The sequence below is a fragment of the Manis pentadactyla genome, chromosome 4 (assembly GCF_030020395.1).
Source record: "Manis pentadactyla isolate mManPen7 chromosome 4, mManPen7.hap1, whole genome shotgun sequence".
Taxonomy (NCBI): Eukaryota; Metazoa; Chordata; class Mammalia; order Pholidota; family Manidae; genus Manis; species Manis pentadactyla.
The window spans coordinates 121,874,300-121,888,721 of NC_080022.1; the positions used below are offsets into that span (position 1 = coordinate 121,874,300).

Sequence of the window (14,422 nt, forward strand, 5' to 3'; positions counted from 1 at the left end):
AACAAACCCACAGCCAACATCATTCTAAACAGAGAAAAGCTGAAAGCTTTTCCTCTAAGATTGGGAACAAGACAAGGATGCCCACTCTCCACACTATTATTCAACACACACAGTACTGGAGGTCCTAGCCATGGCAATCAGACAACACAAAGAAATAAAAGGTATCTAATTTGGTAAGGAAGAAGTTAAACTGTCACTGTTTGCAGATGACATGATATTGTACATTAAAAACCCTAAGAATCCACTCCAAAACTACTAGAATTAAGAACTGAATTCAGCAAAGTTGCAGGATACAAAATTAATACACAGAAATCTGTTGCATTCCTATACACTAATAAACTAACAGAGAGAGAAATCAGGAAAACAATTCCATTTACAACAGCATCAAAAAAATAAAACACCTCAGAATAAATCTAACCAAGGAGGTGAAAGACCTATGCCCTGAAAACTTAAGATGGTCATGAGAGAAATTGAAGCAGACACCAATAAATGGAAATCTATCCTGTGCTCATGGATAGGAAGCATATTGTCAAAATGGCCATCCTGCCTAAAGCAATCTACAGATTCAATGCAATCCCTATCAAAATACCAACAGTATTCTTCAATGAATTAGAGCAAATAGTTCTAAAATTCATATGGAAACACAAAAGACCCTGAATAGCCAAAGCAATCCTGAGAAGGAAGAATAAAGCAGGTGGAATTACGCTCCCTGATTTCAAGTTCTACTACAAAGCCACAGTAATCAAGACAATTTGGTACAGGCAAAAGAACAGACCCATAGACCAATGGAATAGACTAGAGAGCCCAGATATAAACCCAAGCATATATGGTCAACTAATATATGATAAAGGAGCCATGGATATATAATGGGGTAATGACAGCCTCTTCAACAACTGGTGTTGGCAAAACTGCATAGCTACATGTTATTAAATGAACTGGATTACTGTCTAACCCCATACATAAAAGTAAACTCAAAATGGATCAAAGACCTGAATGTAAGTCATGAAACCATAAAACTCTTAGAAGAAAACATAGGCAAAAATCTCTTGAATATAAACATGAGCAACTTTTTCCTGAAATCATTTCCTCAGGCAAGGGAAACAAAATCAAAAGTGAACAAATGGGACTGTAAGTCCGGGGAGAGAAAAATCCTGAAGCAAAATACCTCTAAAAATCTAAATCAGTCAAAAGGAGAAATAAAGTTTAAAACCTGTTTATTGCTTACAAACTGCAGTCCAGAGCCATCTCTCTCCTCTGCTCCTGAAGATGCAAGCAAGCCAGCAAGCCAGCCCCTCCCTTTAAACTCTCAGGTTCAGACATGCCCTCAGTTGCCCAGGTAATTACACATTGAGATGGAGAGGAACTTCTCTCCAGCCAAGGATATGCAAATGCACTAAAGCCAGGCAAGATACTCTGGAAATGTTACAATTTTACCCACAGGCCACCCCTCCAGAAATCTTGACTTACAATCTACTCATTCCCCTTCTTCCACAATGGTCCCTAGGCGAGAAAACTGGAGCACTATGACCAGACTAATGATATAATACCAATAGCAATAAAAGTATGACAATCCTCAAGCCGGAGGATTCAGCTAGGTTCAAAGTCTTATGCAGATTAAGTCCATAGCTCGTCCATTCCATAGGCAGGCAGGAGCTGAGGGTTCAGACCAATCATCACACGGCAGCTGCAGCCAGGGGGCGCATTCAGGTCACAAGGACTGCAGGAGAAAATAACCTTAACGGTAATAAGATACATGTTTTAATGACACCAGCAGAGGCAAATCTTGTCCATCAGGTAGGATACATGCAAGAGAGAGGTCTTGTGATAAAACAGTGCCAGAAATGGGATTTCATCCTGGTCTAGTATACCAGACTTTCACCCTCCTCCCTGTGGGAGTTACAGATGGGTCGATATATAGGGCTACAGGAGGTACATGCACTGGCCATAAAGAGAAAACAAAACTTCCGCTCAAGCTGCTCTTACCTCCTGGATGTTTTGCGTATACTACCATGACCTTTGGGGGCCATTCAGCTGTTATTCCAGGTACACACATGAGGCCAGCTTCCAGGCCTTTTCTTACATGGCTTCTTATTCAAATGCCGCAGCACTGTCCATAGGTGAACTGACCAACTCTGTAGACTATTGGTGTCTGACTTCAGGCCAGATTTCAACAAACCATTGTACCTCTCTATCATGCCTGCCCCAGTAGGAATATATGATACATGAAATTTCCACTTTATTCCTAACTGCTGCACCCATCCTTCTAACACATGTCCAGTAAAGTGGGTGCCTTGATCACTCTCAATCACCTGCAACTGGCCATAGGCTGCAAAGAGATACTCCAGGCCCCTCTCGGTGGTTTGCTGATCTGCACAATGTGCAGGAAAAGCAACCAATAGGCCAGTAGCTGTGTCCACACAAATCATGCCATACTGATATCCATCTCATATGGGCAGAGGCCCAATATAGTCTATTTGCCACCTGACAAGGGGTATTGGCCCCCTTTCTATTGTCGCATGTTGCTGTGGGACTCGGTCTAAGTTCCTCTTCGAGCACACAAGGCACTTCTTCCAGGCTCTGCTGACTTCTTCAAAGGTCAATGGCAAGCCCCACCAACGGGCTACAGCCCACATTGTTTTTTGACCGTGTGCAACAAATGCTGGTACAGCCATTGGGCCACATCAGTGGCAGGCTTTCCTTCTAGCCAGCACACCTGGGCCAATGTGTCTGCTTCATCATTCCCTGGGGATGCCAAAAGCAAATGGCCAGTCACATGATGTATGGTAACTACCTTAGTCTGACCAGAGGCCCAGAGGTCTTGCCACAACTCTTGCCGCCAAAGGGGCCGGTGACTAACCATCCAGTTGGCATGATACCATGTCAGCAACCACAGGGTCAAGCCCCAATAGACAGCCCAGCTGTCAGTGCAGACAACTATGGCAGAAGGCTCCTGGGTGATCACAAGCTACACTGCCCACAACTCTGCCCATTGACTGCTCTTCCCCTCTCCATCCTCCATCCATATTGTCTCAGTGCTAGGATGGAAAGCCACAGCCCTCCACTTCAGGGGCTGCCTACGACTGGAGCCATCTGTTACCAAGTGTCTTCAGGTATAGGGGCTTTTCCCTCCTGATAAGGAGTCTTAGCTACCAAAGGCTGAAAAGCAAGTTCTTCCTGCTTTCCACTGGTATAGGACACTGGCCCCAATAAGTGTTGGAGTTCTCCACTTAAGGGGCTAGTAGAAAGCGCACTGTGCAGCTGTAAATGTGCACCCCATTTGGCCAGTGTAGGTGTCTGGGCCACACCACTCCATGGCCTTTGGGTCCAGTCTCGCACCCACCCCGTGATGGATAGGTGGTTATTACCTTGGTAGGAGCTGTTGTGGTGATAGGCTCCGTAGCCAGCAAGGCGTGGTACACAGCAGCCAGTTGCTGTTCTATCAAGGTGTACCAGACCTCTGCTCCTTTCCATAGTTGTGACCAGAATCCAGTAGGTTGGTGTGTCCATTCAAACCACTGCCAAAGACCCCATCCATAACCATTTTCAGTTACATGAACATCTAATTCACAGGGCCTTGATGAGTCCATTACATTCAAGGCCTGTACAGCCTTGATTGCCTGCTTGGCAGCAGTAAAAGCAGCTGCACATGTCTCATCCCAGTCCCACCTGATGCCCTTTTGTACCAACCAATATAAGGGCTTCAGAAATTTTGCAAGTGCAGGATAAACACTCTCCAGTAGCCCAAAAGACCCAAAAACTCTTGTAATACTGTCACAGTGGTAGCAGTGGGGAAAGCCTGGACCTTGTCTGTAACTGCTTCAGGAACAACTTTAGTTTTACCCAACCAGACAAGCCCAAAAAATTTCACAGACAAACCAGGTCCCTGAACCTTGGTGCTGTTCACAGCCCATCCTTTTTCCTATAGATGTTGCAACAGTCTAGGAACTGCCCCTTCTAAATCTGAAAGAGAATCAGGCGTGAGCATAGTATCATCAATGTAGTTATACAACTGCCCTGTTTTCAGTTTTCTCCATGTGGCCAAGTCCTGGGCTACAAGTCCATGACAGATGGTGGGACTGTGGAGCTATCCCTGTGGAAGGACAGTGAATGTCCACTGCCAGCCTTTGTGAAGGCAAATTGTTCCTGGCTTTCCTATGCTATGTCAAAAGAGAAGAAAGCATTAGCAAGATCTACTACATAATGATATGTTCCCAGTTCATGGCTGAGGGTGTCCTTTGCATGTCTGCTACAGAGGGGACAGCAGCATGCAAAAGGGATGTGACTTTATTCAATTCCCTGTAGTCTACAGTCATACGCCAGGAGCCATCTGGCTTTCTTACTGGCCACACTGGGGAATTAAAAGGACTACAAGTGGGCTTTATGATGCCCACCCTCTCCAACTCCTGTAGAGTTTCTTTAATTTCCTTGTACCCCCCAGGCAATTCATACTGCTTAATATTTGTAACCCGCCAAAGTACAGGCAGAGCTACAGATGGGTGCTTAGCATGTCCCCTCAGAACTGCCTTTACCACATGTACCCTCAGTCTGACCTCACCTGCAGTGGTCTGTAACCACAGGCCCTGCAGGATATCTACTCCCAAACTATATTCAGGGATGGGAGAAATGTACACGGTATACTCCTTTGGGGGTAAATGCCCTATCCCCAATGAGATTTGGGCTTTTTTCACTCTAATTGCCTTCCCCCCATAGCCATCTATCACAGTAGGGGGCCCAGGAAAATGCTCAGTGTTGCCATGAATCAAAGAATACTCAGCTCCTGTGTCCACCGGCGCCAGGACACGTTGTTCATTCACAGGGGACCAATGAATTGTTAATTCTATATATGGCCTCTGGTCCCCACCTATCCCCCATGGTGGGGACTTTGACGACCCCCCTCAGTCGAGCCGTGATGCCCAATCATCCTCCTGTGAGGGTGAGGGCCCAGGCAAATCCTGAGTGCTGTCTCCCATGAAGTTTTGCAGGGACACAGGCTGGGCATGAGGTCTTGACTCTGGTTTCCTGGACCTCAGCGGCTGGAACTGCTGCTCTGGCTTTAATTGGTGCCACAGTTCTAACAAAATTCTATTGGTCTTCCCATTGAGTTTTTCTTTCACTACCCCAGCCTTTATCAAATCAACCCACATCTGGGTCCTTGAGACCTTCATGGGGCCTTTTGCACTTCTCCTTTCAGTCATGGCACATACTTCCCTGCATGCCCTTATTGTTTCAACCTCACCCAGACCTGCTGAAGTACGAGTAGCCTCACTTATGGGTTGCCCTAGGTGGGGAGCAAGAGTATTCACTAGGACCCAAAGAGACATGTGGGAGCTGTATGCAGCACCAGGTTTCTCAATACTATAGTGAACACCTCTTCATCAGGGCCCTGGTGGTCCATATTATAGATGTTTTTCATACCCAATTCCCACAGTACCTGTTGGAGCTCTGTAAACATTTTCCAACTACCGGGAAAATATGGTAAATCACCCTGATTAGGCCAAACTACCCTGATGGCAGCTGTCAGCCATTGTAGAACTGTCTGATTCCCTGACACGTGATAGGCACTTTGCAACTGCTGCCAGGGGAAAGGGTGAGTCATCAGGGAAGCCATTCTACTCATCTCTGTACCTGACACAACAATGTTTTCCATCCCCATATCCCAGAGACATAAAAGCCATGTAGGCAGATTCCGATGGCCTCTGCCTATACCGCACGCTCATGTCCACCAGCTCATCCTGGGTACAGGGGCGGAGCATGGAGTGCTACCCAACCTCGGGAGGGGCTGCTCCTCCACCTGAGGAGCCTGCGGTTGTTTTGTTTTTATTTTCTTAATTAGAGCTGGGTGGGCCTTTAAAACATAAGATGGTTCAAACAATAAGGCTTCTCTCTCACTTACCAACTTTACATTTCCCTGTATGGCCCCGGAAGATGACTGGTTAGCCAGAGACAGGAAAGATTCCTCAAGGGAGGAACAACCTAAGACAGGCACAGTCGCAGGGGAGTCATCAGGTGAGAAATTGGGGATCAACAGAGGTGAGGCTTAGAACCTCACCCCCCTGTTTTGAGAGAAATCTTCTGCATACGTGGATGTTTTATTGCCCTTGTCTAGCTTGGATTAACACATAGTCTACAGGCACACACCTGATCATCTACATTTGCTCTCTTACAACACTAAACTATGTTTTCTACCTTTATCTTGTATCTACCTACCACTTCAGCATTTTATTAAAAATAATAATAATAAAGAGAGAAATGTGGTATCCACATATAAATCAAGTATAAAAATCAAATGAGTATTCATATTTGAACTGACTGTTTATAGTTCATAATGTATGAGCAAAACCAAAGGTTTCTGTGATGGCTGCCCTTGTACTGTTCACCATGTAAGAACTTATTCACTATGTAAGAATTTGTTCTCCATGTAAGAACTTGTTTGTTATGCCTCAGAAGACTGGAGACTGACGAAAATTAGGCTTGGGGTGGATTAATGATTGTGCATTGAGCATTGACTCCCCTATACAGAATTTTATTGTTGTTAACAACCATTTGATCAATAAATATGAGAGATGCCCTCACAAAAAAAAAAAAAGTATACACTTCCAATGGTAAAATAATAAGTAACAGGGATGTAATGAATATAGTCAAGATATTGTAACAGCTTGGTATGGTGATAGCTGGTACCTAGAATTGTCATGTATATAAATGTTGAATCACTATGTTGTACACCTGAAACTAATGTAATGTAATACCATGTGTCAACTACCCTTCAATAAAAAAATAATTATCTACAAAAAAAAAAAAAAAAGAATTAGGAGAAGTGCAAATTGTAACGCTCCAAAATCTTACAACTACAGACTATTTACTGTTTAAAGAACATAAGAGATGTGAACATTCCCCAGGAATGGGTTGTTTTAATTTGTCTGATTTCTCTCAGACCGTTCAAGCTCAGTTGGACAATATCCACCATATCATAGATAAGTTTTCACAAATGCCTAAGGTGCCTAACTGGTTTTCTTGGTTTCACTCGAGATGGCTGGTAATTACAGGTATGCTTTGGTTATGTAACTATACTCCTATTATGTCAATGTGTGTGCGCAATTTAAGTAGTAGCTTAAAACCTATACATGCTGAAGTTACTCTACAAGAAGATATATCAAAGAAATAATCAATCTTCCCATGTTTTCTGCCGCCTGCTACTTCTATAGCTTTTCTTCTTCCTTTCTAATTACAACCCTTAAATAGAATTCGTGCCTCATATCAAATTTACCGAGTATCATAATTCTTCCAAGTGGTAAAGATACCTCAAGACAAATGCTGGGCATAGAAGCTACAGGGCATAAATATGCAAAGAAATAAAAAGCTAACCATTTCAAACAATAAGGCTTCTCTCTCACTTACCAACTTTACATTTCCCTGTATGGCCCCAGAAGATGACTGGTTAGCCAGAGACAGGAAAGATTCCTCAAGGGAGGAACAACCTAAGACAAGCACAGTCGCAGGGGGGTCATCAGGTGAGAAATTGGGGATCAACAGAGGTGAGGCTTAGAACCTCACCCCCCCATTCTGAGAGAAATCTTCTGCATACATGGATGTTTTATTGCCCTTGTCTAGCTTGGATTAACACATAGTCTACAGGCACACACCTGATCATCTACATTTGCTCTCTTACAACACTAAACTATGTTTTCTACCTTTATCTTGTATCTACCTACCACTTCAGCATTTTATTAAAAATAATAATAAAGAGAGAAATGTGGTATCCACATATAAATCAAGTATAAAAATCAAGTGAGTATTCATATTTGAACTGACTGTTTATAGTTCATAATGCATGAGCAAAACCAAAGGTTTCTGTGATGGCTGCCCTTGTACTGTTCACCATGTAAGAACTTATTCACTATGTAAGAATTTGTTCTCCATGTAAGAACTTGTTTGTTATGCCTCAGAAGATTGGAGACTGACAAAAATTAGGCTTGGGGTGGATTAATGATTGTGCATTGAGCATTGACTCCCTATACAGAATTTTATTGTTGTTAACAACCATTTGATCAATAAATATGAGAGATGCCCTCACAAAAAAAAAAAAGTATACACTTCCAATGGTAAAATAATAAGTAGCCGGGATATAATGAATATAGTCAAGATATTGTAACAGCTTGGTATGGTGATAGCTGGTACCTAGAATTGTCATGTATATAAATGTTGAATCACTATGTTGTACACCTGAAACTAATGTAATGTAATACTGTGTGTCAACTACCCTTCAATAAAAAATAATTATCTACAAAAATAAATAAATAAATAAAACAGAAGATGGTACCTCCAGTGGTGGCCTGGGTAGCAGATCTGCCCATGGCCCCGCCTCCTCCTCTTCTCCCTTGGGCTTCTCCACCAACAGCTCCTCCACCATTTCTAGGGCTGAAGACACTACTCTTTCCTCCCCTGACCCCCACGGCCTCCTGCATCGTGGCTTTTCATGCGTCTCCCCCCTCACTGCTGCTAAGGAGTCGTCTAGGAGCATAGCCTGCCTTTTCAGTAACTTTCTCTCTTCTTTAACAGCATCCCATAGGTTATCGCCCAGCTCCTCCAAGCGATGCTGAAGTGTGTCTCTCTCCTGCCTGAGTCCCGCGATAATCCTTTCTCCTGTATGACATTTTCCACTATCTCAATGAAAAGAGACCCTACAATGCCAGCCACTACATGGCCCCCTAAGGTCTCCAAGCAGTCTTCCAACTCACGGAGGGCTAATTCTGCAGCTTCTGGTGTTTCCACCTTTACTCAGTTCTGGGGAAGGCCCCACCCCTCTAGGAGGTACTTTACCCTAGACCAATTCCCCACTAGGGGTTCCCAACTTGGAAGCCCCACAGCTGAGGGGATAATAACAGGTGAAGCAGGACTCTCTGCCGCTGCATCCACTGCGGCCTCCCCACCATCCACAGGAGCAGCCCTCCCAAAGGTCTCACACATTGTGACAGATTTTGGGTTCAGAGGAACCCAACCAACTGCCACCAAATGTAAGTCCTGGGAGAGGAAATCCCGGGGCAAAATACCTGTAAAAACCAAAATCAGTCAAAGGGAGAAATAAAGTTTAAAACACGTTTATTGCTTACAAACTACAGTCCAGGGCCATCTCTCTCCTCTGTTCCTGAAGAAGCAAGCAAACCAGCAAGCCCCTCCCTTTAAACTCTCAGGTTCAGATACACCCTCAGTTGCCCAGGTAATTACACACTGATATGGAGATGAACGTCTCTCCACCCCTGAGGATATGCAAATGCACTAAAGCCAGGTGAGATACTCTGGAAATGTTACAATTTTACCCACAGGTACAACATCAAACTAAAAAGCTTCTATATAGCAAGGACACAATCAGCAGAACAAAAAGGGCATCCTACACTATGGGAGAATATATGATTTATTTGATAAAGCTTTAACATCTAAATAAAATAAAGAACTCACACACCTTAATACCCAAAAAACAAATAACCCAATTGAAATGGGTGGAGGATCTCAATAGACACTTCTCCAAAGAAGAAATACAAGCACCTGAAAAGATGCTCCATGTCACTAATCATCAGGGATATGCAAATTAACACCACAATGAGATATCACCTCACACCAGTTAGGATGGCCAACATCCAAAAGACAAGAACAACAAATGCTGGTGAGGATGCAGAGAAAGGGGAACCCTCCTACACTGCAGGTGGGAATGTAAGCTGGTTCAACCATTGTGGAAAGCAGTATGGTGGTTACTCAAAAAACTAAAATTAGAAATAACCATTTGTCCCAGGAATTCCACTCCTAGGAATTTACTTGAAGAAAACAAGATCCCTGATTCAAAAAGACATATGCACCCATATGTTTATCACAGCACTATTTACAAAAGCCAAGATATAGAAGGAACCTAAGAGTCCATCAGTAGATGAATTGATAAAGAAAATGTGGTACATATACACAGTGGAATATTATTCAGCCATAAAAAGAAAAGAAATCCTACAACTTGCAGCAACACAGATGGATCTAGAGGGTATTATGCTCAGTGAAATAGGCCAGGTGGAGAAACAAATACCAAATGACTTCACTCATTTGTGGAGTATCACAACAAAGCAAAACCGAAGGAATAGGGAGGAGTCAAGATGGCAGTGTGAGTAGTTCAGAGGAAATCTCCTCCCAAAAACATAAGTATTTTTGAAAATACAACAAATAGAACTATTCCTAAAAGAGAGACCAGTGGATACAGTACAACAGCCAGGCTACATCTACATCTGCGAGAACTCAGCATCACATGAAGGGGGTAAGATACAAGCCACGGTCCAGCGGGACCTGAGCACCACTCCCACCCCAGCTCCCCAGCAGAATGAAAGAAGTTGGATCAGCGAGGGTGTGGGAGCCCAAGACTGCTAAACAACCAGCACTAGTAATCTGCAATGGGAGCACAGACATACAGTGCATGGTGTGCTGGACATGAGAGAAATGGAAAAGTAAAACCTGTCAGCGGGTCCCCACAACCAGCTCCCCTAAGACAAAAGAAAAGTGAGTGCTTTTTGAAAGTCTTAAAGGGACAGGGACCTCACAGCTGGAAGAAATCATCCCAGCACACACAGCCCAGCAGCTGGGAATCTGGGAAACTCTAGGTGAACTAACCCCCTGGGCAGCAGCGCAGCTCTGAAGACTCTCATGGTGATAAGCAGCCTGCCAATCGTTCCCCCGACTGGTGAGGACCCCGACACACCAGCCCAGTAGAGGGCGAGGGGCAGCGGCTGAGTGGCCCAGGAGCACCCACCATGTGCTGGTGGCGGCGGCACCAGAGAGGCCCAGGAGTGGCCTGCGCGAGCCTGCAGCAGTGGCAACTGAGCGGCCCAGGATCAGCCCGCGCAAAACAGCGGCGGTGGCAGCCCAGGAGCAGCCCGCACAAGCTGGCAGCGGCGGCCAACATGCCCGGGAGTGGCCTACGCAGACCTGAAGAAGTGGCAGGCGAGCAGCCCAGGAGCGGCGCACATAAGCCCATGGTGGTGGCGGCAGTGGAGCGGCCCTGGAGCAGCCATTCCCCCAGCAGCCACCCAGAACCTCCTCCTGGCACACAGCCGCCCAGGCCAGACCCAAAGGCCGCTGCCAGCGCACAGCTGCCCAGCAGGTGCACTGCTCTCACAGAAGAGCACACCCGGCACACCTGTCACTCCTCAGAGGGCTCTACGCTACCCTGATGGAGATTCACCCACAGCAGCTTAGGGGATTAACCCAGAGGCTGCTCCAGGAGGGTGGGTAACTGACACAGGCAGCAGAGAAGGGCAAGGTGATGAGCAAGCAGGAAAGAACTTTGTTCTCCCAGCAGACACACACAATACGTGCCTACAGCTACCTCTATCACCATGAAAAGGCAGAAGAATTTGGTCCAGTCCAGAATTACCCAGACAACTCCCAAGAGGGGGCCTGGGGAGATAGACTTAACCAATATCCCTGAAAAAGAATTCAAAATAAAGGTCATAACCATGCTGATGGACCTCCATAGAAATATGCAAGAGTTAAAGGATAAAGTTGGGAGGGAGAATACAGAAATAAAACAGTCTCTGGAAGGACTTAAGAGCAGACTGGATGAGGTGCAAGAGGCCATTAATGGAATATAAATCAGAGAACAGTAACACAGAGAAGCTGAGGCAGAGAGAGATAAAAGGATCTCCAGGAATGAAAGAATATTAAGAGAACTGTGTGACCAATCCAAACAGAACAATATGGAGGTACCAGAAGAAGAAAAGGAAAATGGATAGAAAGTGTCTTTGAAGAAATAATTGCTGAAAACTTCCCCAAACAGGGGGATGAAATAGTCTCTCAGACCATGGAGGCCCACAGAACTCCCAACACAAGGGACCCAAGGAAGAAAACACCAAGACATATAATAATTACAATGGCAAAGATCAAAGACAAGGACAGAGTATAAAGGCAGCCAGAAAGAGAAAAAGGTCACCTACAAAGGAAAACCCATCAGGCTATCATCAGACTTCTCAACAGAAGAGAATGGCATGATATATTTAATGCAATGAAACAGAAGGGCCTTGAACCAAGAATACTGTATCCAGCATGAATATCATTTAAATATGAAGGAGGGATTAAACAATTCCCAGACAAGCAAAAGTTGAGGGAATTTGCCTCCCACAAACCACCTCTATAGGGCATTTTAGAGGGACTACTCTAGATGGAAGCACTCCTAAGGCTAAATAGATGTCCTCAGAGAAAATTAAATTACAGCAAAGAAAGCAGACCAACCAAATACTAACTAAAGGCAAAAACTTTAAATCAACTACACAAAGAAGAAGTTAAAGGAAACACAAACGAACACAGAATAAAACACCTAACATATAAATAATGGAGGAGGAAGAATAAGAAGGGAGAGAAATAAAGAACCATCAGACTGTGCTTGTAATAGCTTAATAAGTGAGTTAAGTTAGACACTTAGATAACCTTAGGTATCCTTAGGTAACCACAAATCTAAAGCCTGCAATGGCAATAAGTACATATCTTCAATAATCACCCTAAATGTAAATGGACTGAATGCACCAATCAAAAGACACAGAGTAACAGAATGGATAAAAAAGCAAGACCCATCTATATGCTCCTTACAAGAGACTCACCTCAAACCCAAAGACATACACAGACTAAAAGCCAAGGGATGGAAAAAGATATTTCATGCAAACAATAGGGAGAAAAAAGCAGGTGTACGAGTACTGGTATCAGACAAAATAGACTTCAAAACAAAGAAAGTAACAAGAGATAAAGAAGGACATTACATAATGATAAAGAGGTCAGCCCAACAAGAGGATATAACCATTATAAATATATATGCACCCAATACAGGAACACCAACATATGTGAAACAAATACTAACAGAATTAAAGGAGGAAATAGAATGCAATGCATTCGTTATAAGAGACTTCAACACACCTCTCACTCCAAAGGACAGATCCACCAGACAGAAAATAAGTAAGGACACAGAGGCACTGAACAACACACTAGAACAGATGGACTTAACAGACATCTACAGAACTCTACACCCAAAAGCAGCAAGATACACATTCTTGTCAAGTGCACATGGAACATACTCCAGAACAGACCACATACTAGGCCACAAAAAGAGCCTCAGTAAATTCAAAAAGATTGACACTCTACCAACCAACTTTTCAGACCACAAAGGCATAAAACTAGAAATAAGTTGTAGAAAGAAAACAAAAAGGCTCACAAACACATGGAGGCTTAACAACAGGCTTCTAAATAATCAATGGATCAATGACCAAATTAAAACAGAGATCAAGCAATATATGGAGACAAATGACAATGAAAGCCTAAAGCCCCAAGTTCTGTGGGACGCAGCGAAGGCACTTCTAAGAGGAAAGCATATAGCAATCCAAGCCTATCTAAAGAGGAAGAACATTCCCAAATGAATAGTCTAAAGTCACCATTACTGAAACTGGAAAAAGAAGAACAAATGAGGCCAAAAGTCAGCAGAAGGAGGGCCATAATAAAGATCAGAGAAGAAATAAATAAAATTGAGAACAATAAAATAATAGAAAAACTCAATGAAACCAAGAGCTGGTTCTCTGAGAAAATAAAATAGATAAGCCCATAGCCAGAATTATTAAGAGAAAAAGAGAATCTACACACATCAACAGAATCAGAAATGAGAAAGGAAAAATCATGACAGAAACCACAGAAATACAAAAAATTATTAGAGAATACTACAAAAATCTATATGCTAAGAAGCTGCAAAACCTAGAAGAAATGGACAACTTCCTAGAAAAATACAACCTTCCAAGACTGACCCAGGAAGAAACAGAAAATCTGAACAGGTGAATTACCACCAAAGAAATTGAATTGGTAATCAAAAAACTACCTAAGAACAAAACCCTTGGTCCAGATGGATTCACCGCTGAATTTTATCAGACATATAGAAAAGACATAATACCCATTCTCCTTAAAGTTTTCAAAAAAATAGAAGAGGACGGAATACTTCCAAACTCATTCTATGAAGCCAGCATCACTCTAATACCAAAACAAGGCAAAGACCCCATGAAAAAAGAAAACTACAGACCAATATCCCTGATGAACACAGATGCAAAAATACTCAACAAAATATTAGCAAACCAAATTCAAAAATACATTAAGAGAATCATACACCATGATCAAGTGGGATTCATCTCAGGGATGCAAGGATGGTACAACATTCTAAAATCCATCAATATCATACACCACATAAACAAAAAGAAGGACAGAAACCACATGATCATTTCCATAGATGCTGAAAAAGTGTTCGACAAAATTCAACATCCATTCATGATAAAAATTCCAAAAAAAATGCGTATTCAGGGCAAGTACCTCAACATAATAAAGGCCATATATGACAAACACACAGCGAACATCATACTTAACAGCAAGAAGC

General features: G+C 43.3%; 1 protein-coding gene across 5 annotated transcripts in view; it reads right to left on the reverse strand.

The window, feature by feature from the left end:
- The window catches only part of ULK2 (unc-51 like autophagy activating kinase 2), a 152,972-nt gene that overhangs the window by 121,919 nt on the left and 16,631 nt on the right, over positions 1 to 14,422 (reverse strand). The window lies entirely within an intron of this gene.